Source organism: Myotis nattereri (genome assembly GCF_964212035.1).
Source record: "Myotis nattereri genome assembly, chromosome: X".
Lineage (NCBI taxonomy): Eukaryota > Metazoa > Chordata > Mammalia > Chiroptera > Vespertilionidae > Myotis > Myotis nattereri.
Window position 1 is genome coordinate 27,259,176 of NC_138078.1, and position 25,893 is coordinate 27,285,068.

At 43.2% G+C, this 25,893-nt stretch overlaps 1 pseudogene across 1 annotated transcript; it reads left to right on the forward strand.

The window, feature by feature from the left end:
- The first annotated feature begins 16,333 nt into the window (after positions 1 to 16,333).
- Positions 16,334 to 17,213, forward strand: LOC308511609 (HAUS augmin-like complex subunit 4; annotated as a pseudogene). Its single transcript has one exon. The product of its transcript is annotated as an HAUS augmin-like complex subunit 4 (transcript).
- The last annotated feature ends 8,680 nt before the right edge of the window (positions 17,214 to 25,893 follow it).

Consider the following 25,893-nt stretch of genomic DNA (forward strand, 5'->3'; position numbering starts at 1 on the left):
TCAAATTAAAAATGAGAGAAAATGATTTTATACCTAAAGTTCTTCTGGACTGGTCTTTAATTAAGACCACAATTACATGTGAACATTGAAGTATTCATTTTATTCATATCCCATATTATCATTCTGCTTTTTCTTCTGCATTCAAAGAATTTATTAGACATGAGAGCTTTGAATATAATCATGCAAACATAAGCATGAAAACATAATTACCAAATGATATTAAAAAAACAATTCAGCAGGTGTATGACCTCTTTGATAAAGAGTAACAATAGTAACTAATAAAGCTACCAGTTGGATACAAGAAATTCACTGCTTTCTGCAAATCTAAGAAGAAAATGGCATTTTTAATTATTTAATACATTGATGTTCAGGAAAAACAGATTAAAATCATCTCATTTTATGAGAATTTAATTCACTCTATATGTTGTCATTCTCTACTACATTTCCCATGAGGCCTGTTTAACTATAGATCTGTGTGAAAAATAGCAGCTTTCTCCCTTCCATTAGCATTTCTTCCTGCCACAACCATCTCACATACCCCATGCCTTGGCTAGTGACATCAGACTCATTTCATTTCAAGGCCATGGTTTTCCTGATGAAAGGCAGGGCAGAGATATAAACAAAATGAATTCACCTTCTGACAAGATGCTTGTGGCAGAGACGTGTACGTAGGTTTGGAAGTGTCCTGTTCAAAATTTTAACAAATGAGTTCAGTGAATTTATAGAAAGGATGTAGATCTGTTAATTGTATGGATGACGCAGAAATGGAAGAGTCAGCTAATATAATAGATGATAGAGTCATGTGTCCAAAAAATCCTGACAATTTGGAAATATGAGCTAAAATTAGCAAGATGGTGCATTTATATCTTGAGGGATACATATAAAGTTCTTCACTCAGGATAAAAACAATCACTTGCCTATATAATCAAGTTGGGGAAAACTTAATAATTGGTAGATTATGTTAAAGCAAGCACAACAATAATGACAACTGTAGCACAAAAGAAACCTGAAGTTTTAGTTGACTTCAAGTTCAATATGGGTCCCCAGTTGTAAGTCCACTGCCATGAAACTCAACTTTAGAAGCTGTGATAAAGCTAATATAATAAAGGTATCTTTGAGGGACGAAATACATTCTATAATGATCCAGTAGGAAGTACTTGCATTTTTTAAAATGTATGACCTCCTGGATTGCACATACTTTATTTGTGTCCAGGGAAACCAGCAGGACTGTATACAAAAATATAAGAAACTAGAGGCCTGATGCACGAAATTCATGCAAGAGTAGGCCTTCCTACCCTCGGCTGCTGGTACTGGCTTCCCTCTGGCACCTGGGACCCGGGCATCCCTAGCAGCCCCAGCTTCATCCAGAAGGTTGTCTGGAAGGATGTCCAGTCTAATTAGCATATTACTCTTTTATTATTATAGACTAGAGGCCAGGTGCATGAAAATTCATGCACTGGAGTGGGGGGACCCTCAGCTTGGCCTGCCCCTTTTCACAGTCTGGGAGCCTTCAGAGGTGGGAGGTGACCCAGTGATCAGGGGAAGGAGATGCCCCATCACACCTCTGCTGCTGACACTGCCGGCAGTGCAAGCCTTGGCCGGCCCTGGTTACCTGAGCCTTGGGCGGCCCTGAGCAGCTGGGCAGCTGCCATCCAAGGCTTGCCTGTGCCTTCGGCTGGCCTTATGTGGCTGGGAGGCTGAAGGGACTGGGAGATTCCAGAGGTAGGCGTGCAGAGCAGCTGGGCCTGCCTGGGGGTGGGCCTGGCCTTGCTGTGTGCCTGCCGCCCTGGAGGGGCTGAGGGGTCTAGGAGCTGTCATCTTGTGGCTGTGGACACACCGCCATCTTTGAGGGTGGGGCAGTCAATTAGCATATTCCCTCCTTATTGGCTGTGGGCGTGGCCATCTTTGCAGCAGCATGAGGGTCAATTAGCATATTACCTCTTTATTAGATAGGATTAGCATCAGAAATTCTGATTATATCAAATGCCTCACTTTGTTCATCTAATATTGGAACTAATAATAGCCAGCTTCCAGGGTTTGTATAGGGATCAGTTTAATAGAGTGGAAATAATTGCATTAAAATCCAATATACTATCCAATAATAATTTTAAATTATGTCTTTCTATAGGCTTAATAGACACATGCAAATATTTTAGTACACATAGGAAAACAGGATTTTTACACTCTCATATACTGTTGGAGGAATATAAATGGCCATAGGCAACTTGTACATATCCTTAAAATTTTTCAATGCATGATTTTGATCAAGAAATTTCATTTCATTTGGTTTTACCTATAGAAATATTCAAGACATATGCATAAAGATATATGTATAATCATTTAATCATTTTTTTCTAACATTTTTTTTGTAGTGGTAAAACATTGGGAAATATCTAAAGATTCATTCATTGGGAAATATCTCAGAACTTTTAATAAATCATGGTATAGTAATACTATGGAATACTATGTAGTTTCTTTACTTTTTTAAAATACATTTTTATTGATTTAAGAGAGGAAGGGAGAGGGAGGGAGAGAGAGAGAGAGAGATAAAATATCAATGATGAGAGAGAATCAATGATTGTCTGCCTCCTGCACACTCCCCACTGGAGATCGAGCTCACAACCTGGGCATGTGCCCTCAATCGGAATTGAACCCGGGACCCTTCAGTCTGCAGGCTGATGCTCTATTCACTGAGCCAAACTGGCTAGGGCTATGTAGTTTCTAAAAAGAAAGAGGTATACTGAGAAATAATGATGCCCATGAAGAAAACCTGTTACAAAATATTGATCCAGTGTATGCAAAAATCAACTTTTATGAGTGTGAAGAGTGCACATATTTTATATGTATGTGTGTATATACAAGGTGGGGCAAAAGTAGATTTACAGTTGTTTGTATGGAAAATAATACAATAATTTATAAATAATAATACAAGAATGAACTCTTTTACATACTCACAACTATAAACCTAGTTTTGCTCCACCCTGTCTGTATATGGTAGTCATGTACCCATGGAGCATGGAGCTTTCACATTTGCAATCTTATATCAGCTTTTGTTTGGGGCTATCTTCCAAGGGTGTTTTTATGGCTAACAGCTTTGGGAGATAGAAATAGTTTCTTCCTTTGGGATAGGAGGCAGAGGACTGATGGTTTTTGCTGTCCAGAATAAAAAAGATAATGTCTCCCTCAGAGTCTGGGATGATTCACTAGCAGCCCCCCTTTAAAAAATATCTTTTTCTGGAGTCAGGGTTCCTTATGAATTCAAATGTTACCTTTTGTTACCTCTGTATATATGTGTGTGAGAAGGTAGTAGTGACCAATTATTCCACCTGAGGTAATAGAGGGAGTAAATCCTGAAATTCCAGCCATTTCACGAATAAGGATTGCATTGGCATTAACTGTTTACACTCAGAGGGCAGAGCTAGAAGAAATCATTGAGAGGAAGTTACAAAAAAGAGATAGATATAATTTAGGTTATTAAAAGGAGACATTTTCAAATGTTAAATGAAATAGGTAATTTTCCTATTAGTAAATCACTATTGCTCACCTTATCTCAGGGTTTGTGTTCCTCATTAGTGTTTCTTCAATAAAGTGTTATGATCTTCATCTGGTGGGTCACTACTTGATTGTGTTTAGAGTTTATTTGACCCTTCTCAAATGAACTTGATTCTTCCATTCCCCATGTCCTCACTCTTCACTCAAATGGTTTGGTTTCATCTGAGAAGCTCTATATCTTTTTTCTACATTCATGTGTCTTTTCTTGGTCATAGAAGTGGGGTCAACGGGCCAGGATTTAACATGAAAATTTGGTGCAGACTTTTGTATAGTTGAAATAGTAAACAAAACTTTTGCTGAGTATTTCTCCTATGGATCAAAGGATCACAGAGCCTTCCAGGTAGTCTAGATCAGTGGTCGGCAAACTGCGGCTCGTGAGCCACATGCAGCTCTTTCGCCCCTTGAGTGTGGCTCTTCCACAAAATACCACATGTGGGCGCACACGTACAGTGCAATTGAAACTTCATGGCCCATGCGCAGAAGTCGATATTTTGTGGAAGAGCCACATTCAAGGGGCCAAAGAGCCGCATGTGGCTCGCGAGCAGCAGTTTGACTACCACTGGTCTAGATCATCTAGTAGTAGTGCTCTACTTTGGAGTTCAGGGCCAAAGCCCCATCCTAAATAATAAAGTGCTAATATGCAAATGGTTGTCATGCCTTCATGCCGTCATGCCCTCACACCATCATGCTGTAATGGCTCAGACACTCAACACTGGGGAGAAAGGAATGGGGACCAGCCAGGCTGTGGCCCAGGAGAGGGACAATTTGAATGCCCCATAGTCCCTGCAGTCCCGGGCATCTGCAGCTGTGGCCCAGGTGAAGCTGCCTGCCCACAGTCCACTGTGGCTGTGGCCGGCCCGAGTAAAGCCAGTTTGGATCCTGGGTGCCTGCGGCTGGCCAGAGGGAGGGAACCCTAGGTCCAGGGTGCCTTTTACCTGCCAGAGGAGGGAATCCTGGGTCCCGGGTGCGGGGTGAAGCAGAGGTGGTTAGGGGTGATCATGCCAGCAGGGGAGCAGTTAGGGGTGATAAGGCAGGCAGAAGTGGTTAGGGGCAATCAGGCAGGCAGAGGTGGTTAGGGGCAATCAGATAGGCAGGCAGAGGGGTTAGGGGTGATCAGGCAGGCAGGCAGGCAGGCAGGCGAATGGTTAGGAGCCAGAGGTCCCAGATTGTGAGAGGCAGTCAGACATCCCCAAGGGGTCCCGGATTGGAGAGGGTGCAGGCCGGGTTGAGGGACCCCCTCACCATGCATGAATTTTGTCCACTGGGCCTTTAGTTGAATAATAAAGGATTTCTTTATTTCTGTGCCTTTTAGGTACCTTCCTTGGAAAGGTGATAGGGAAAATCTTGCTGAGCTAGGTAGGATTGAAGTAATTCTGGGTCCCTGGCCCAGCACTGTAATACCATTTCTAACAAGATCCAAGTCATTTCTGTTTCCCAATAAGTATTGACAGGAATATTGATGAGGATTATCTTCTATTGGTCCATAGAGGCTAGAGTGGGGGCCTTGTATGAAGTTTCTACAGAGTATCCTATCTATATATGAATTACTTTTTGTATTATCTTAACATAACACAGATATTAGTAAAATTAAGATTGTGAAATGAAGGAAGGAATAAAATTTAAATGCTTATCTGTAAACACATATATTTTAGAATGTATTTTGTTATCTCAATGTTTACAAACCAAATTACCAGTGAATCCTATGTGTCAAGGAAGTCAGAGAAAATAATTATCAGACAAAATTAAAGTATGTTTCAACATCATGTTGCCAAAAGAATAACTACCTAGTGTTCACAGCAGTAAACAATACATTAATTTGTTTCCTTCCTGTGATTTTTCCATTATTCCTTTTTCCCAGGTAAAAAGCAGCCATAATGCCTGCATGTTTCTTAGAGTAATTTTATTGGAGTTTTCTAACCTTTACCATTGGTATCTTTATCTTCCTCTTGGCATGTTTCCATTTTTTAGAGACATCATCATGCTATCAAAATCTCCAGACAGGGAAGATGGGGGCTGACTTGTCCTTCTCTAGCAATGCTAACAGAATCTTAATACATTTTTTGTTAACCTTTTGGAAATGCCAAGCAATGATTTATAAGTCCCCACCCCATAGGGAATTTGTAAAGGAGTCACCCAGATGGTTTGAAACACTCTTGAACAGGGCAATTCAAGATTCAGGGCTATGGATCTCAGGAATGTCTTACAGGCTTTGTGCACTTAGGACAAGGTTTGAAACATACATAAAAATGGGGATAAAGGAAAAAAAATAATGGAACCCAAACTTGAAGCCTGTACCTTAGAATTTTCAAGAGTAAAGCTATGCAAAGGAAACTTATCCTATATTTTTGGAATGTGATGTTTAATTGGAATGGAATAAGTAATATATCAAATAGGTATATTAAAGAAAAATAGGATCATAGATACACACACTATATGCACACATACATTTCACATACTAAATATAATTTATGCAAAGATTCTCCGTTGGGGTGATTTTCAAAACACAGCATATTTTATAGAAAGGAAAGGCTAACTTTTTCTAAAAAGGGACAGATAGCATATATTTTAAGTTTTGCAGGCTATTTCTAGTCTCTGTCTCAACTCTTCATCTCTATTAGTGTAGCTGGAAAGGAGCCATAAACAATATGTAAATGAATGCATGTGGCTGGGTTCCAATAACTATTTATTAACACTGACATTTGAATATCACAATTTTCATGTCACTAGATATTATTATTCTTTTAATTTTGTTCAACTGTTTAACAATTTAAAAGCCATTTTTAGATTGGTGACTACAAAAGTAAGTGGTGAGTTGGATTTGGACCACAGGTTATAGTTTGCTGATCCCTGCTTTAGAGGGTCAAGTTCTGTGAGATAAAATGAAATTTTATGACATCTAAAATTTGACAGTATTTTAGATTTGAGAAAACCTCTTAATGCTTAGTATAATTCACTTATCTTAAAGAATGCAGCTATTTTAAAATGCTAAAATAATCTCAAGTTAGCTCTGTATCTTATATGTTTCTTCTGTAATTTGTTATACAGCATGTTTCTCATCCTTTGCAAATTACCAGCAATTCCGGTTTTTTTAAACTATTTTGTACCAGAGAGACATCACCTCCATTTGAAACAATAAATATTGAAAAGAACTACAACAAACAATAATCAAAGCTAAAGCTAGATTACTAAGTAAAGCTAAAAACAAAGAAATTCACACTGTGTTCTGACCATACACATGTCAGCACACCTGACTTTCCATTTGTGTAAGTATTCTATTTAATTACCGACTGTCAGCCTAGTTCTCTTCACCATAATTATCTCAATGCTGGAGTTTTAAAGTACAAACAAACATTGGGAGAATCTTAAGGTTTGCATATTAAATTAATGTGAATATTAATCTAGTTCCCCAAATACAAAATAGAAAAGGCTCGAAAGAAATCGATGGCTAGAAAAGAAATCAAGAAAATGTGCAATTTATGAATTGTCATACTGTATTAATTTAAGGCACATGTTCACTCTTCCTGTACTTCTTTCCTTCTTTTTTTCCCTGAGTGGCACTTGTATTAATTAGCTGTTGCTTCATAATAAATTGTCATATTTATATACAGCTTAAAACAACATACATGGGTCAGAAGTGTTAGGGCACCAGCTTTTCTGGGTTCTCTGCTCCTAGTCTCATGTAATTAAAGTGCCGGCTGGCCTGTGTTCTCATCTGGAACTCAGCATTCTCTTCCAAACGCACATGGTTGTTGGCAGAATTCAATTCCTTGTGGTTCCTTGAGATTGTAGGACTGAAGTTTCTACTTTCTTGCAGGCTTTCTTTGGAGTTCCTAGAGGCCCCCACAGTGCTTTGCTAAATGGTTCTCTCAAAACATAACAGCTTACTTCTTTAAGGCCAGCAGGAGACTTTCTCTTGCTCCAGTGTGCTAAGAGGGAGTCTTATGTAGTGCAACATAATTAAGGGAGTGACTATCACATCACCTCTACTATATTCTCTTGGCTAGGACCAAACCCCAGGTTCCAGCTGACCTTAAGAGGAGAGGATTACATAGAGACATAACTCATTTAAGGTTACCTTAGAGCATGTCCACTACAGTAATACTAATACTGATCTAAAATACATTATCTGTGTGAACCAAATATTACTCAATTAGAATAATATTGGGGTATGCTCTTAGAGAGTGCCTATACATTGTTTCTATAATCCAATCCTATCTAATAAAAGAGAAACATGGTAATTAGCCGTACATCCGCTACCCTCCCATTGGCTAATCAGGGAGATATGCAAATTAACTGCCAGCCAAGATGGTGGCCGGCAGCCAGGAAGCTTGAAGCTAACATGAGGCTTGCTTGCTTCAGTGAAGGAGGAAACCAATGTTCCCAGCCTACCTTGCCGGCCTCTGAGCTTGCAGTTTGAAACATTGTTACAAATATAGAAGCTAAATAAAACCTCAGAAACCTGCTTTCAGCCAGCCGGGATCTCAGAGCTGGAGTTGATTCAGTGTTTCAATTATAGAACCCAAACAAACCAGATACCTGCTTTCAGCAGCAGAGGCCTCAGAGCTGGAGCCAGAGTTAAAGCTGGCCCAGAATTTAAAAAAAAAGGAAAGAAAAAAAGTAGCATTTGGGAGCTTCAGTCACCTGCCAGCCTGAAAACAGCCCTCAGCCCCTAACCCAGACTGGCCAGGAACCCCCAGTGGGGACCCCCACCCTGAAGGGTGTGTGACCAGCTGCAAACAGCCATCATCCCCTCACCCAGGCTGGCCAGGCACCCCAGTGAGGACCCCCACCCTGATCCAGGACACCCTTCAGGGCAAGCCAGCCAGCCCCCACCCGTGCACCAGACCTCTGTCCGATATAGTAAAAGGGTAATGTGCCTCCCAGCACCGGGATCAGCATGACAGGGGGCAGCGCCCAAACCCCCTGATCGACCTGTGGCTCTGTGTGTGACTGGGGGCGGGGCTACATCCTCCCTATCCACCCTGCTTTGTTGGTGACAGGGGAAGGCGCCCCAACCACCTGATCAGCCCTGCTCTGTGCCTGATAGGGGGGAGCTCCCCAACCCCCTGATCGGCCCTGCTCTATGGGTGATAGAGGGTGGCCCCCAAACCTTCCCCGCCACAGGCCCTGCTCTGTGTGTGACGGGGTAGAGCCATAACCTCCCCATCGGCCCTGCCCTGAGTGTGACAGTGGCGTCTCCCCAACCCCCTGATCGGCCCTGCTCTGTGGGTGATAGAGGGTAGTGCCCCAACCCCCTGATCCGCCCTGCTCTGTGTGTGACAGGGGGCGGTGTACCAACTCCCCTATCAGCCCTACTCTGTGAATGACAAGGGGGAGCTCCACAACCCCCTGATCGGCCCTGCTCTGTTCATGACAGAGGGGAGCTCCCCAACCCACTAATGGGCCCTGCCCTGAGTGTGACGGGGGCGGTGCCCCAACACCCTGATCCACCCTGCTCTGTGTGTGACAGGGGGCGGTGCCCCAACTCCCCTATCGGTCCTACTCTGTGAGTGACAGGGGGGAGCTCCTCAACCCCCTGATTGACCCTGCTCTGTGCGTGAAAAGGGGGAGCTTCCCAACCCCCTGATGGGCCCTGCTCTGTGCATGACAGGGTACGGAGCCCCAACCCCCCTGATGGGCCCTGCTCTGTGAGTGACAGGGGGCAGCACCCCAACCCCCTTATTGACCCTGCTCTGTGGGTGACAGGGGGTGGCGCCACAACCTCCCCATTGACCCTGCCTTGAGTGTGACAGCGGGCGGTGCCCCAACCCCCAATTGGCCCTACCCTGAGCGTGACTGAGGGTGGCATTGCAACCTCCTGATCCGCCCTGCTCTGGGCATGACAGGGGGTGGCGCCCCAACTCCCCAATTGGCCCTGCTCTGAGCCCGACCAGGGGGTGCACCTAGGGATTGGGCCTGCCCTCTGCCACCTGGGAGCAGGCCTAAGCCAGCAGGTTGTTATCTCCCGAGGGGTCCCAGACTGCGAGAGGGCACAGGACGGGCTGAGGGACTCCCCTCCCCCCCGAGTGCACAAATTTTTGTGGAAAGGGCCTCTAGTCCTATATAATAAACGGCTAATATGCAAATTGACTGATTGCTATGACGTAACATGCACTGACCACCAGGGGGCCGAAAGTCAACGCAGGAGCTGCCCCATGGTGGTAAGTGTGCTCCCACAGGGTGAGTACCACTCAGCCAGAAGCCAGGCTCATGGTTGTGAGCGCAGCACTGGTAGCGGGAGCCTCTCCAGCTTCTGCAGCAGCACTAAGGATGTCCAACTGCTAGCTTAGGCCCACTCTCCACAGGCCTAAGCCATCAGTTGGACATCTCCAAGGGCTCCCAGGCTGTGAGAGGGCACAGGCGGGGCTTAGGGACCCCCCAGGTGCATGAATTTCGTGCATTGGGTCTTTAGTCTGTAAATATTTGTTAAGAGCTCTTCAATTAGAATGCAAAGCTATTGATCATGGTTTCTCAGACTGGGTATTACTAACATTACTAACATGTTGTTGGGAGGGATTTTTGTTGTGAGGGTCTGTCCTATGTATGGTAGGATGTTGTGAAGTATGCCTGACTACATGACTCTACCCACTACATAACAGTAGCACTCCCTTCCTTAGTTATGACAACCAGACATTTTCAAATGTCCCCTGGGGAGGAAAATCATTCCTAGTTGAAAAGCAGTGCTATTGATAATTCCAGTATTTACTTTTGTAAGAGTATTATGAGTCAGTCTTAGAATCATTGAACCATAACACATGAATGCTTCAGTGATCCTTAGGGTGATTTCAGAGAAGAAACAGAGAGGTAAATGAATTGGGGATGTATTTTGAATATTTTTAAGGTGTAGAAGAGAAAAATCTAGGAAGAATATATTTCTGCCATGGCTAACCTTATAAATGGCAGTATCATCCTATCTAATAAAAGAGAAACATGGTAATTGGTGTACGACCGCTACCCTTCCCATTGGCTAATCAGGGCAATATGCAAATTAACTGTCAGCCAAGATGGCGGCTGGCAGCCAGGCACCTTGACACTAACATGAGACTTGCTTGCATCAGTGACAGAGGACTCCAACGTCCCCGCCTGCCGCTGTAGGCCTCTGAGCTACAAGCAACTATGTAACAAACATAGAAGCTAAACAAAACCCCAGAAACCTGCCGGGCTTCAGCCTGCAGGATAGCAACATTGTAAGCAAAGGCCAGAAACCTCCTTTCAGCAGCGGAGGCCTAAGAGCTGGAGCCAAGCCTCAGAGCTAAAGCTGGCACAGAATAAAAAAAAAAAAAGAAAAAAAGGAGCGGTTGGGAGCTTCAGTCACCCCCAGCCTGAAACCAGCCCTCAGCTCCTCACCCAGACTGGCCAGGAACCCCAGTGGGGACCCCCACCCTGAAGGGTGTGTGACCAGCTGCAAACAGCAATCATCCCCTCACCCAGGCTGGCCAGGCACCCCAGTGGGGACCCCCACCCTGATTCAGGACACCCTTCAGGGCAAACCAGCCAGCCCCCACCCGTGCACCAGGCCTCTACCCTATATAGTAAAAGGGTAATATGCCTCCCAGCACTGGGATCAGTGGAGCCGCGAGGCCTCCTGGCAACGGGATAAGCATGACAGGGCGCAGCGCACCAACCCCCTGATCGGCCCTGCTCTGTGTGTAACAGGGTGTGGCGCCCGCCCTCCTATGGGCCCTGCTCTGTGTGTGACGGGGTAGAGCCATAACCTCCCCTTCGACCCTGTCCTGAGTGTGAGAGTGGCGGCATCCCAACCCCCTGATGGGCCCTGCTCTGTGCGTGACAGGGGGCTGCACCCCAAACCCCTGATTGGCCCTTCTCTGTGCGTGACAGGGGGTGGTGCCTCAACCCCGTGATTGGCCCTGCTCTGTGCGTGACAGGGGGGAGCTCCGCAAACCCCTGTTCGGCCCTGCTATATGTGTGACAGGGGGCAGCGCCCCAACCCCCTGATTGGCCCTGCTCTCTGCATGACAGGGGACGGCACTGCAACCTCCCCATCGACCCTGCTTTGACTGTGACAGGGGACCGTGCCCCAATCCCACCAATTGGCCCTACCCTGAGCGTGACTGAGGGTGGCATCACAACCTCCCAATCCACCATGCTCTGTGCATGACAGGGGGCGGCGCCCCCAACCCCCTAATCCGCCCTGCTCTGTGTGTGACAGGGGGCGGTGCCCCAACTCCCCTATCGGCCCTACTCTGTGAGTGATGGGAGGAGCTCCTCAACCCACTGATGGGCCCTGCTCTGTGCATGACAGGGGGAGCTCCCCAACCCCCTGATCGGCCCTGCTCTGTGTGTGACAGGGTGCGGCGCCCCTCCCCCCCCACGGGCCCTGCTCTGTGTGTGACGGGGTAGAGCCATAACCTCCCCATCGACCTTGACCTGAGTGTGAGAGTGGCGGCACCCCAACCCACTGATCGACCCTGCTCTGTGCATGACAGGGGGCAGTGCCCCAACCCCCTTATTGGCCCTCCTCTGTGCATGACAGGGGGTGGCCCCGCAACCTCCCCATCAACCCTGCCTTGAGTGTGACAGGGGACGGTTCCCCAACCCCCTGATCAGCCCTGCTCTGTGGGTGATAGAGGGCGGCTCCCCAACCCCCCAATCGGCCCTACCCTGAGTGTGACTGAGGGTGGCATCACAACCTCCCGATCGCCCTGCTCTGTGCATGACAGGTGGCAGTGCCCCAACTCCACAATTGGCCCTGCTCTGAGCCCGAACAGGGGCTGCACCTAGGGATTGGGCCTGCCCACTGCCACCCGGGAGCAGGCCTAAGCCAGCAGGTCGTTATCTCCCGAGGTGTCCCAGACTGTGAGAGGGCACAGGCCGGGCTGAGGGCCCTCCCCTCCCCCCCGAATGCACAAATTTTTGTGCACCGGGCCTCTAGTCCTATTTAATAAAAGAGAAACGTGGTAATTGGCGTACGACCGCTACCCTTCCCATTGGCTAATCAGGGCAATATGCAAATTAACTGCCAGCCAAGATGGCGGCCGGCAGACAGGCAGCTTGCAACTAACATGAGGCTTGCTTGCTTCAGTGAGGGAGGACTCCAACATTCCCCGCCTGCCGCTGCAGGCCTCTGAGCTGCAACTCTAAGCAAGTATGTAACAAATATAGAAGCTAAACAAAACCCCAGAATCCTGCTTTAGTCCACCCGGCTTCTGCCAGCAGGATCGCAACATTGTAAGCAAAGGCCAGAAACCTACTTTCAGCAGAGGAAGCCTAAGAGCTGGAGCCAAGCCTCAAAGCTAAAGCTGGCCCAGAATAAAAAAAAAGAAAAGAAAAAAAGGAGCAGTTGGGAGCTTCAGTCACCCCCAGCTTGAAAACAGCCCTCAGCCCTTCACCCAGACTGGCCAGGACCCCAGTGGAGACCCCCACCCTGAAGGGTGTGTGACCAGCTGCAAACAGCCATCATCCCCTCACCCAGGCTGGCCAGGCACCCCAGTGGGGACCCCCACCCTGATCCAGGACACCCTTCAGGGCAAACCAGCCGGCACCCACCTGTGCACCAGGCCTCTACCCTATATAGTAAAAGTGTAATATGCCTCCCAGCACTGGGATCAGCAGAGCCGTGAGGCCTCCCGGCACCAGGATCAGCGTGACAGGGGGCAGAGCCCCAACCCCCCTGATGGGCCATGGTCTGTGAATGACAGGGGGTGGTACTGCAACCTCCCCATTGATACTGCCTTGAGTGTGACAGGGGACGGTGCCCCAATACCCCCTACCCCCCCACGGGCCCTGCTCTGTGTGTGAAGGGTTGGGCCATAACCTCCCCATCGGCCCTGCCCTGAGTGTGACAGGGTGCGGCGCCCCAACTCCCTTATTGGCCCTACTCTGTCTGTGACAGTGGGGAGAACCCCAACCCCCTGATGGGCCCTGCTCTGTGTGTGACAGGGTATGGAACCCCAACCCCCCTGATTGGCCCTGCTCTGTGAGTGACTGGGGGCAGCGCCCCAACCCCCTGTTTGGCCCTGCTCTGTTCGTGACAGGGGGGAGCTCCTCAACCCCCTGTTGGGTACTTCTCTGTGCGTGACGGGGGGGAGCTCCCCAACCCCCTGATTGACCCTGCCCTGTGCGTGACAGGGGGCAGCACCCCAACCCCCCATTGGCCCTGCTCTGAGCCCGACCAGGGGCTGCACCTAGGGATTAGGCCTGCCCTCTGCCACCCGGGAGCAGGCCTAAGCCAGCAGGTCGTTACCTCCGGAGGGGTCCCAGACTGGGAGAGGGCACAGGCCGGGCTGAGGGACCCCTCCCAACCCGAGTGCACAAATTTTTGTGCACCGGGCTTCTAGTTAACTATAAAATGGAATACAAGAAGAGGTGCAGGTCTTAGGGCTACACAAAAGGAAAGGAAAGAAGGAAGGAAAGAGAGAAGGAAAATGACATGCTGCATTTCACTGTTTTATGGAACATCAAAGTGGATGTATGCAACAGATTGTTGGACAGGTAAATCTGAATATTTGTGGTCAAATTAGAACCAAGGGTCATTGGTATTTAAACTGTAGTTAAAAGGAAGAAAAGGGTGGATGAAATAAGTCAGGCACAGCATGTAGAATGAACAGAACAATGATGTGGATAGAACCCTTGGGCTATAAAATATAAGGCAGGAGATAAGAAAAGAGAAGTCAATTATAAACTGCAAAAAGGCAGAGTCAGAGTTAGAATGAGCAGCAGAAGATAAAGAGAATGATACTGTGAAATTGAAGGTAGTTGATGTTTTAACGAAAGAAATGTGATGATTGGTGCCAAATATAGAATAGCATCAAATTCCAGCAAGATAGCTATTGGATTTGATAGTATGAAATCCAGTGTCTTGGATTTTTCCATGTGAAGTCTGGAGGTGTATCATTCAAAGTCTAAGTTTCCTTACTTAATAATTGCTCAGTCAGGCCAGTTCATACTGACCCCTTACGTAGACTTACTAAGGCCCCTGTATGCAATAATATCACAGTTTTGCATTCCATCACTTGTTTTATCAAATATTTTGGCTTTCAGTTCAAAGGGATCTCAAAAGAGATGTGTAACTCCTTTTGCTCAATTTTTGTCCTGAGTTTTACAGAGAGAGTACCAAAGTTTATGATTATTAACTTCTAAAAGAACTCCACTGACTTTCACTTTATTGTTCCTTATCCATGGCCATATGTTCATGTATATATCTTTACGTATTTGCATTATGGTAGTCGATACAGGTGCTGCCAAGTGTTTTATTTAGGTCCTTATAAGCAAATAGTGTGTGTTTCTAGAAATGTATTATTTTGAATCTAAGTTTTTAAAATCCAGTAACTTAACGGATTAAATTATATATGCTCATTGTATTATCAAAGGGTCTAACATGAATTCAATGGTATCCTCTTTTATCACACTCCAATTCCACTCCTGCAACATAACTGTTGTTTGGAATCTCATGTTTTCTTCTCACCTTTTTAAAATTTATGTACATGTATAAAACAAATATACTGTTATATGGTTGGGAGTTAAAAAACAGATTTTATGAAATTAGTATGATGAAAATACATATTATTATGCACCTTTTTAAACAATTCAACTCTCTCAGGGACATCCCTTCAAATCAATATATCTGAATCTACCACATTCAATATAAGTGTGGTATTTAAGCATCAACATGAAGTTATCAATTTAGTCACTTATCCATTGATGCATATGCATGTAGTTTTCAATGTGTTATAAACAATGCTTTAATGATTAACATTTTATATGGGCATATTCAAGCAACAAGTGTTTTTTATATTTAAAATGTTGTTATACTGGGGATGCCTCTCCTATTCTCCCTGATCAAGCTATTCTTTCTTCTTTCATTTTCTGGGACCACCACTACTTTTCAATTGGCTTCTGAGTAGATTTTATAATCCCTTAGATCAGTAATCTACCAATCATAGCAGGGTTTAAAGGTTATGTTTCAGGATTAGACATATTTTGGAATTATTTGTTGCTAATATTCTGTCATTTAACTTCTTCTCTGTGTTTTGGTATCCCTTGACTTGCCAGGTGCTTATAGTGCCACTATCTTGTATCTAGGCAACCAGGATTTTTCAATCTCTAGCACCTAAAGTGGTATGTGCTCAGTGTCCCTAGTGTTAATGTCAAACCTGGTAATTGATAGTGTAACAAACAACTAAGACAAAATAAAATCAATCCCTTTCACTCATCTTAGCTACAGTCAGTTATGTCATTCATTATGGAATGCTTTGGGAGAATAGGAGTGCTTGGCTAATGTTCTATTCTGTTACAATCTTTTTCAACTACTTTTTATCTTTTAAAAATTATTTCTTTCTTATTCTTCATCAGATTTTAGGAATTTAGTGAGCCTAACTAAGGTTATTTGTGATTAGAATACCCAAGAAAGAAGGACCCAGGAAACTGAGAAAATTACTTAAAAGAAATTCTACCGAGAACATACGTTCACTGTGTCCCTCCTTGAATCCACTTTTACTATATTAAATTCCTTGATGTGGTAAATTATTCAAACCTAGAAAATCTATAGGACTTCTCAGTGAGTCAAATACCCTTGATTCCCATTCATTCTATTTTATTCAACAAAATTGCTAAGAACAACCGGCTCCTAATATATTTTTTCTCAATATTATCACTTTATTCAGGAGATAATCAATACAGGGCCAACACTGAAAAATAGCTGTACATAAATTTATATAAATCAGCTATATTGTCCAGAAGAGATTCAGTTGTTGTAAACAAGGAGGGGGCCTAAATGACTGAAATGTTTTGAGCAAGTGTCCCCACATTCACTTGAGTGAAGATGGTCCCAGGTGTAGGTGGTCCTTTTAGCAGGAAGAGGAAGCAGTGCCAATGCACAAGCCAAGAGCTGCTTGTGGACTGCTATGTGAAGGTACAAGACATAAATTTAACTTCTGAGGACAGAAAGTTTCATGAGACCCTTGAACAGCAGCTAGTTGTGACTCAACTAACACAGCTCTTAGGTCCTAGCCAGGAGAGGGTGATGCCTCCACTGCTAGGACTGGAGAAGGCAGACCTTCTGAGCTCATGCCACCCTCAGAGGATTTTGTGTGGATGAGACCTCGGCTCCCACTGGAAGTGGAGGAGCAACTCAAGAAGAAATGTTTCACTCTGCTTTGCTACCATGATCCTAATTCCAATTCAGAACATGAAACCCTGAAGGCAGCAAAGGCATGGAAACTGGCAGAGATCCTGGTGAGTGAGAAGCAGTAGTGCCAGGATGCCAAGAGCAAGCAGAAGGAGCAGGTGGTGCTGCTGGAGAAGAGTTCCACCTACTCCCAGGTGCTTCTTCACTGCTTCGCCTTGCTGCACAGATTGCTTCAGGAGCACCAGCTGAAGACTCAGTCTGAGCTAGACCACATCAATGCTCGGTACCTGGAGATCAAGTGTAGTGCCATGATCCTTAAGCTGAGGATGGAAGAGCTAAAGATTTTGTCTGACACACTGCTGAGAAAGTAGAATTTCATCATCTCATTAGGGATCGTTTGAAAGGGGCCATTCAGCTACAAGAACAGGACATGGAGAAGTCCCAACAGGTCCTAAACACCTATGAGGTCCTTGGGGAGGAGTTTGACAAGCTGGTAAAAGAGTACACCCAACTCAAGCAGACAACTGAGAACAGGCGTTGGGCACTCCAGGAGTTCAGCAAAGCCTACCGCTGAATGTTGGCAGGCCAGGAGGCACGGCTTGTGCATTGGTTCCTAATATATTTTAAACATTAGATTTTGTGTGGAACATAGGAAGAACTGAATTATATACTGTTTTTCTCTTCAATAATTGTGCTATGTAAAAAGATCAAGGGCTCAGACTTGGGCTATAGTCAGAGCTATTTAATAGCCGTGGTCAAATAATTTAACGTCTTTTAGGCCTTGGTTTCTTAATATATAAATTGAAGAGGAGGGGAATAGATTCTCCAGAGAATTACCTAACTTCTAATTGTATACCCTTTAATTATATTGAGGATAGAATCTCATTAAACTTGGGCCAGGGATATTCCATTAACAACGAAAGTGTCTTAGTATGATTGCCATTGTAATGTGCAAATGTTCTCAAATTAAATCAATAAAGTGAAATCATTGCTGCTCTTTCATACGCACAGTTATATTGTATGATGTTAAACAGCTGCTGTATTCTATCCTGGCCATAGCCCTTCAGTTCTTGTTGAAATGACTCCTGTGTGTATACTGAGAAATAAGGCTAATGCATGATTCAGCATGCCTATAAATGAAAGATTATGTTACAGACAGAAAATAGCCCAACAATAGTTATTCTAATACACTTCAATGACATTAGAAAAGAAGAAATACATCAAGTGTAGAACATAGGTCCTCCCTTTTAATTCTGCAACACAATAAAAATGCTATGTAGGTTTTAGTAGTTTTTTCTGTCCAGTGGTTAATGTATTGACACCTATGTTAAATGACATTATCCAAGATACACCTATATCTTTTTCAGAATATAAATTCTCTTTTATGCTGTGGTAAAGAAACTGACTCTACTATTACAGAGTGCAGAGGAATATTTTTTCGATCTAGCTCAATTGGAATTTTACTTCCTGATGCCTAACAAGGAACAACTGCACAAAATATATATGCCTTTTGGTATTTGCATATAAACTTAGCTGATTTGAAAATGAATTTTATTTAATATAAAATTGTAAGTGAAAAATGATCCTAAAGGCATTATTGTTGTGTAGTCTAGTCCCACTCTTCCAGTCATACCGTAAGGCCCCAGCCCCATGTTTTATCATATGGAGATAAGTTAGACATTTATCCTTAATGTTTCCTCCACCATTTTAAGACAACAAGCTTAAAACTGTCATTAAAGCTGCTAACAGTCTAAAACCTAACAATTTTAGGCTCCCTAGGTAGGTTGAGTAATTCACTTCACCCCAGTCCCTTTTATCTCATCATTTCAAACTTACAAAATTTATATGGTATAGGAAATAAATTAATTTTACAAGAGGCATGATATTTTTTTTTCAGAGAGGAAAAGAGAGGGAGAGAGAGATAGAAACATCAATGATGAGAAAGAATCATTGATTGGCTGCCTCTTGCATGCCCCATCCTAGGGATTGAGCTCACAGCTGCGCATGTGGCCTGACCAGGAATTGAACTGTGACCTTCTGGTTCATAAGTTGATGTTCAACCACTGAACTATGCTGGCTGGGCAAGAGGTCATGATATTAATAAATTATTTAATAAATTAAGCCTGTTCATCACAGATTAGAACATCACATATTAGATGGCAACAACTATGAAAAATATGAATCTTACACTATATAATTTCAAAATTTATATGATAAAAGCAGAAAAGATAGGACTAAGGCTAATTTGTAGAAAATTTTATGAGACTAGTTGATTTTAGAATAAGGTAGTGAATGATGGAGAAGGAGAGAGAGGGATAAAAATAAATTATCTCAAAATATAGCCCCCAGCAGGCCCTAAATCTGGCTGTTAGCTTGATTGTTTCATTAGAATCATTGTTTTGAATGTCTACATTAAAATCATTCCATTTTAAATGTACACATTCACAACACTTAATGAGAAAATAGTGTTTCCTTGAGAATTGGTAGAATATATCTACCTTCTAAAGCAGCCGTGGGCAAACTACGGCCCGCGGGCCGGATCCGGCCCGCTTGAAATGAATAAAACTAAAAAACAAAAAGACCGTACCCTTTTATGTAATGATGTTTACTTTGAATTTATATGAGTTCACACAAACACTCCATCCATGCTTTTGTTCCGGCCCTCCGGTCCAGTTTAAGAACCCATTGTGGCCCTCGAGTCAAAAAGTTTGCCCACCCCTGTTCTAAAGATATAAATTCATGTATGTTATGTTTATTTCTCTTTTGCAATTAATATTCATGAATATAGAAACTATTTCTTATTTTCCATGGAAAGCAACATATTTAACTTCTGTTCTTATTGTGAGAAGGCTAAATAATGTTTTAATGTCAACTTAGAAAGTGGAATTTACACATGTATCCTGTTATCACAAGGAACATTCTTGTATAATAATCGATTAAAGTAATGCACTTGGCCAATAGAAGTTATACTCTTAGGAGATACATAAAATTAACCTGATACATTAAAGTAGTGCTCATGTATCTAATCCTAAACAATATATCGTAAAATACATAGGCATGCAATAATTTAGTACTTTAAAACTAGAGTTAGCTTCACTGTTTTATTTTTATAGTGAAATAAATCTGTTATTACTACAACCCAAAGAAATGACACATTGATACACCCTTAGTGAAGTAAAATCAATCCTACAGGTCACTGCTTGACTTTGTGGGTTAAAATTGCTTTCAAAAACTTATTATTAGCACTGTTGCACTGGAGGCTTCTAACTCCATTACCACAGAGGTGAGATTTCCCTTTTTATAATGGCTTACTACCTTTCAAAATGCAAAGTTTTAAGTACAGGTCACTTTGAATAGACTTGATTTTACTAAATTAAAAGAGATTGAACTCATTGCCAGTAACTTATCTAAAAGGCAAACTTTCAGAATTTACAAGTTATGGAAAAATGCTGAAAGAATAGATAAGCAAATGATTCACTGGCACATTTAAGGATGAAATGTTTTCGAAATAGGTTGCTATGTTTATGGTTGACTCATATTACCTTCTTTACCACCTTCTTAATTTAGAGCTCCCTCAAGATTGAGAATAGAAGAAGGAATCCACTTCTGTCATTTTATTTACTGCCAAATCCATACTGCAATTTCTTTTGTGTATGCTGTTTTCCAAATATTTTGAGATTAGAAAGCTGTTTGTTTTTAGTCAATTTTAAGTGTTTCTGCCCATGAGAAATGAACTAGATTATGTGTGTGCATACCTGGTGCATTTCCAAGGGAAACAATAGCAAAAATAACTTACCAATCAACAGGTTTAAAATCTAATAGACATGTTTTCCATGTAAACATACCTTGAGGTTGAGCAAAGCATGTTTACTTACCTCTATTTCTTCATTTCTTTTCATTTCCATATGAAAAATGAGTTTTGCTTTGATCTGTTTTTTATATTTGTGTGCATTGAATCCAGAAACTACACAATAGAATTTATGCATTTTGGGACTGATGGAATACTGTTATCAACTCAAAAACAATGCTTATATATTGTCATAACTATCTATCAACAGAATATATATATATACACATACTGAGTGGCCAGATTATTATGACCACCTGACGTTTGTAGGCAAATTAGCTATAATTTCCCGCTGAAGTTGCTAGAGGGCCAGACCATTATAAACGTCTGAATAGCACAACATACCTAAGTATCATTGCTGATCAAGTTCGTCCTGTCATGTTGATGGCATATCCCAATGGAGATGGCTTCTTCCAACAAGACAATGCGCCATGCCACGGTGCTCATATTGTGCAGGAGTGGTTTCAAGAACATGAGGGAGACTTTACCTTGCTTAGGTGGCCCCCACAATCATCAGATCTAAATCCAATTGAGCATTTGTGGGACGAAGTTAAAAGAGCCATCAGGCAGCTGGTTCCACAACCATCAAATCTCACAGAACTGGACAGTGCTATTCATCAGGCATGGTGTCAGATTCCTCGCATCACCTTGCAACATCTCGTGGAGTCAATGCCAAAAAGAATCGCCTCAGTATTGAAGGCAAAAGGTGGCCCAATGAAGTACTGATGAGGTGGTCATTATAATCTGGCCAATCATAATAATTTGGCCACTCAGTGTATATATATATATATATATATATATATATATATATATATATATTTCTTGAAGTAGCATCTTTTAATATGGCTAGGTTTGTTTTGCACCTAAAATAATTTCATCACTTCCTATCATTCTTTAACTAAATATGTTTCTTTGAATAGGAGAATTGAAGAAATTATTTTGTTCAATAGGACATCTTGTTTCATTAAGGAAACTAATTTCTGCTCCTCAGAAATCTTCAACTGAACCTTAGGGAGTAGTACATACAAAATTTAAAAAGAAAGAAGGATGTGTCTGCCTGATATTTAATTTTCTTATTTAATTGTATTTTCCAATTTAAGAAATTTACATTAAGCTATATCTGTACAGCATAAAGTTGAAAAATTAGTTGAAATTATTTAATGGATTTGAGTTTAAATAGAAATTTAAGAAAAAAGTTAAATCTCAATGTGTCCTCTTGGAAAGAGATTATAGCTTAGACCAAATTATGGTCCCCACACAGAAATCTAGGTAGTTGAAGAACTGAGATAAGGTGATGGGGAGCAGAGTTTGCCACCCCAAAATATGCCTTTTGGGGATATCAATTATTTTCAGCTGGTTATTTTTTAAGAAACAAAAGACTCAATAAGAGTCCTTTACCTCCACCATACTTGCCTAAAAGAATTCAGATAGAAAAACCTGCTTAAAGGAAGCGAGCATAATATAAATTAAGTCTGACAGACAGGGAGGCATCTAGCAAATTCTGTTTGTTAGACTCTCCTCTGTGTCTCCTTGTATCTGGGTGGTCCAACAAGAATTTGTTAAACACATGTTTGCTCTTTCTCATCTATGAATAGCCTACTTTCCCTTTGAAGTCCCAGACCCCTGCCTTCTTCTCCTTAGTCTAGAATGGAATATAAGCTTCAACTGCCAAATAGAACATACTACATAAGAGGCTAAGAGAGATAAAAATCACATACTGTAGTCATATCAACTGATGCAGAAAAATAATTTGACAAAATCCAACACCATTTCTTAATAATAATAAAAAAAAACTCAGCAAAATGGGAATAGAGGGACCATACCTCAACATAACAAAATCCTTATATGACAAACCTACAGCCAACATCATACTCAATGGGCAAAAACTAAAACCATTTCACCCAAGAGCAGAAACAAGACAGGGATGCCCAGTTTCACCACTCCTGTTCGCTATAGTTCTGGAAGTGCTAGCCATATCAATCAGACAAGAAGAAGAAATAAAAGGCATCCAAATTGGAAAAGAAGACGTAAAACTGTCATTATTCACATGATGAAATGATACTGTACATAGAAAACCCTAATGACTCCATCAAAAAATTATTAGACTTAATAAATGAATTCGACAAAGTATCAGGATACAAAATTAACACCCAGAAATCTATGTGTTTTCATACACCAATAGTGAACTTACAGAAAGAGAGATAAAAAAACAATCCCATTTACCATCACACCAAAAAAATTAAGATACCTAGAAATAAACTTAGCTAAGGAAGTAACAGACCTTTACTCAGAAAACTACAGGACACTGAAAAAAGAAATGGAGAAAAACATAAACAGATGGAAGAACATACCGTGTTCATGGATTGGCAGAACAACATCATTAAAATGTCCATTATACCCAAAGCAATCTATAGATTCAATGCACTCCCAATTAAAACACCAATGGCATATTTCACAAACCTAGATTGAACTCTCCCAAAATTCATCTGGAATAAAAAAAAGACCCCTAATAGCTGCAGGGATCCTGAGAAAGAAGAACAAAGTAGGAGGGATCTCAATACCAGATATCAAGCTGTATTACAAAGCCCTGTTCTCAAAACTGCCTGGTGCTGGCACAAGAACAGACATATAGACCAATGGGATAGAATAGAGAATCCAGAAATCGACCCAAAACACTATGCTCAATTGATATTTGACAAAGGAGGCAAGAGCATACAATGGAATCAAGGCAATTTCTTCAATAAATGATGTTGGAAAAATTGGACAGATACATGCAAAAAAATGAAACTAGACCACCAACGTATACCATACACAAAAATAAACTCAAAATGGATAAAGGACTTAAACATAAGATGGGAAACCATAAAAATACTAGAGCAATCAACGGGCAGTGAAATCGCAGACATATGCCAAAGGAATTTCTTCACTGATACTGCTCCTAGGGCAATGGAAACTAAAGAGAAAATAAACAAATGGGACTATATTAAAACAAAAAGCTTTTGCACAGCAAAGGAAACCATCAACAAAACAACAAGAAAGCCCACTGCATGGAAGAACATATTTGCCAATGTTATCACTGATAAGAGTTTAATCTCCAACATTTACAGGGACCTCATACAACTCAACAAAAGGAAGGTAAACAATTCAATTAAAAAAAAAATGGGCAATGGACCTAAATAGATACTTTTCAAAAGAGGACATTCAGAAAGCCAAGAGACATATGAAAACATGCTCAAAGTCACTAATCATCTGAGAGATGCAAATCAAAACGACACTAAGGTACCTCTCACACCTGTCAGGATAGCTATCATCAACAATTCAAGAAATGACAAGTGCTGGCGATGATGCAGAGAAAAAGAAATCCTCATGCACTGTTGGTGGGAATGCAAACTGGTACAGCCACTGTGGCGAACAGTATGGAGTTTCCTCAAAAAACTAAAAATGGAACTCCCATTTGACCCAGTGATCCCACTTCTAGGAATATTTCACAAGAAACTAGAAACACAAATCAGCAAGGATATATGTACCCCTATGTTCATAGCAGCACATTTCACCATAGCTAAGATTTGCAAACAGCCTAAGTGCCCATCAGCAGATGAATGGATTAAAAAACTGTGGTACATTGCCCTAACTGGTTTGGCTCAGTGGATAGAGCATTAGCCTGTGAACACAAGGGTCCCAGGTTCGATTCTGGTCAAGGGCATGTGCCTTGGTTGCGGGCACATCCCCAGTAGGGAGTGTGCAGGAGGCAGCTGATTGATGTTTCTCTCTCATCGATGTTTCTAACTCTCTATTCCTCTCCCTTTCTCTCTCTAAAAAATCAATAAAATATATTTTTAAAAAATAAAATAAATAAATAAAAAACTGTGGTACAGAGAAAAAAAAAGATGGCGACAGGCAGGAAGGCAGGAAGGGAGAGTGTGTGAGAGCGTGAGGGAGCTATAAAGGAGTGTGTAGACGTGTGTGTGTGTGTATGTGAGTGAAATAGGGACAGTTAGATCCTGCAGGTCTTTCAAGGGGCTGCCAATCCGGGCAATCTTAGACAGCAAAACCCCGCTGCTGCCGCAAACACGCAAACACTCCGGGGAGGACACCAGTGGCGTAGAGACCATGCCATCTTGAAGAACAGAACTGCTTGAGACTAGGATTCTAGCCTCTCCACCACCCAGTCTGGTCTTGGTAGCAAACCGGAACCCAACAGCCGCTCTGGTAGAAGACCTGCGACCACAGCTGCAGACCCAGGGACACCAAGACTCCAGGCACCCCAGCTGCAGATTTCTGTGAGTCACAAAGCCAATCCCCCACCTCTGCCGCCCCCGGGGGAGCGGCATAGGAACTGCCAGACCCCGGCTGCACAATAGAGCTGTCTGCACACACTCAGCAGCAGCAGCTCTGCCTGACTTTGAGCCTTTGTGTTGGACATGGGAAGTTTGTTTCCCACGACTAGACTCTGCACCCAGGCAAGGAGACTGTGCTGAATTTGAGCCTGGGTGTGAATCCTTGGTGAGACTGTTTCCTGGGACCAGATCCCGCACCCACACAGGGTAGGGAGACAGCGCTGAGTTTGAGTCTGGACTTGTGAACTCGGGGAATTTCTTTCCCGAGACTGGGCTCCATGCCCAGGTGGGGAGACTGTGCTGAGTTTGGGCCTGGGTGCGCATTGTTGGGGAGACTGTTTTCTGTGACTGGGTCCTGTGCCCACGGGGGAGACAGCGCTAAATTTGGGCCTGGGGTGCAGACCTGGGGAGTTTGTTTCCCACAACCAGAACCTGCACCCTAGCAGAGAGGCTGCACTGAATTTAAGCCTGGACGTGTGAACCCGGGGAGTTTGTTGCCCTTGCTTAGGCTCTGTGCCCAGGCGGGGAGAGTGTGCTGTATTTGAGCCTAGGTGTGCAACCTTGGGGAGATTGTTTTCTGAGACCGGGTCCTTTGCCCACGTGGGAAGACAGCGCTGAATTTGAGCCTGGGGCACGAACCCGGTGAGTTTGCGTGCCACGACCAGACCCAGCACCCAAACAGGGAGACTGCACTGAATTTGAATCTGAATGTGCGAACTCGGGGAGTTTGTTCCCCGAGACCAGACCCCGTGCCCACGCAGGAGGGCAGCACTCAATTTGAACCTGGGTGCATGGACACGGAGAGTCTGCTTCCTGCAGTGCACACCCGCGTGACCAGACCCCACACGCACACTGAGTGGCAGTGCCACCTGACTTTGATTCAGGGCAAGCACACACAGAAGGCTGTTTTCCACAGGGCAGGAGTGGACCTCCTGCCAACACAATGCAACTGTGCAACCCGATCACCCAAGCATATCGGGGACCCTGAATCTCCACACAAGAGGCAGCAATGAGCACCAGGGACTAGACTCTGTTTCTCATTGCATGCACCTGGAATCCCTGATTCCCAG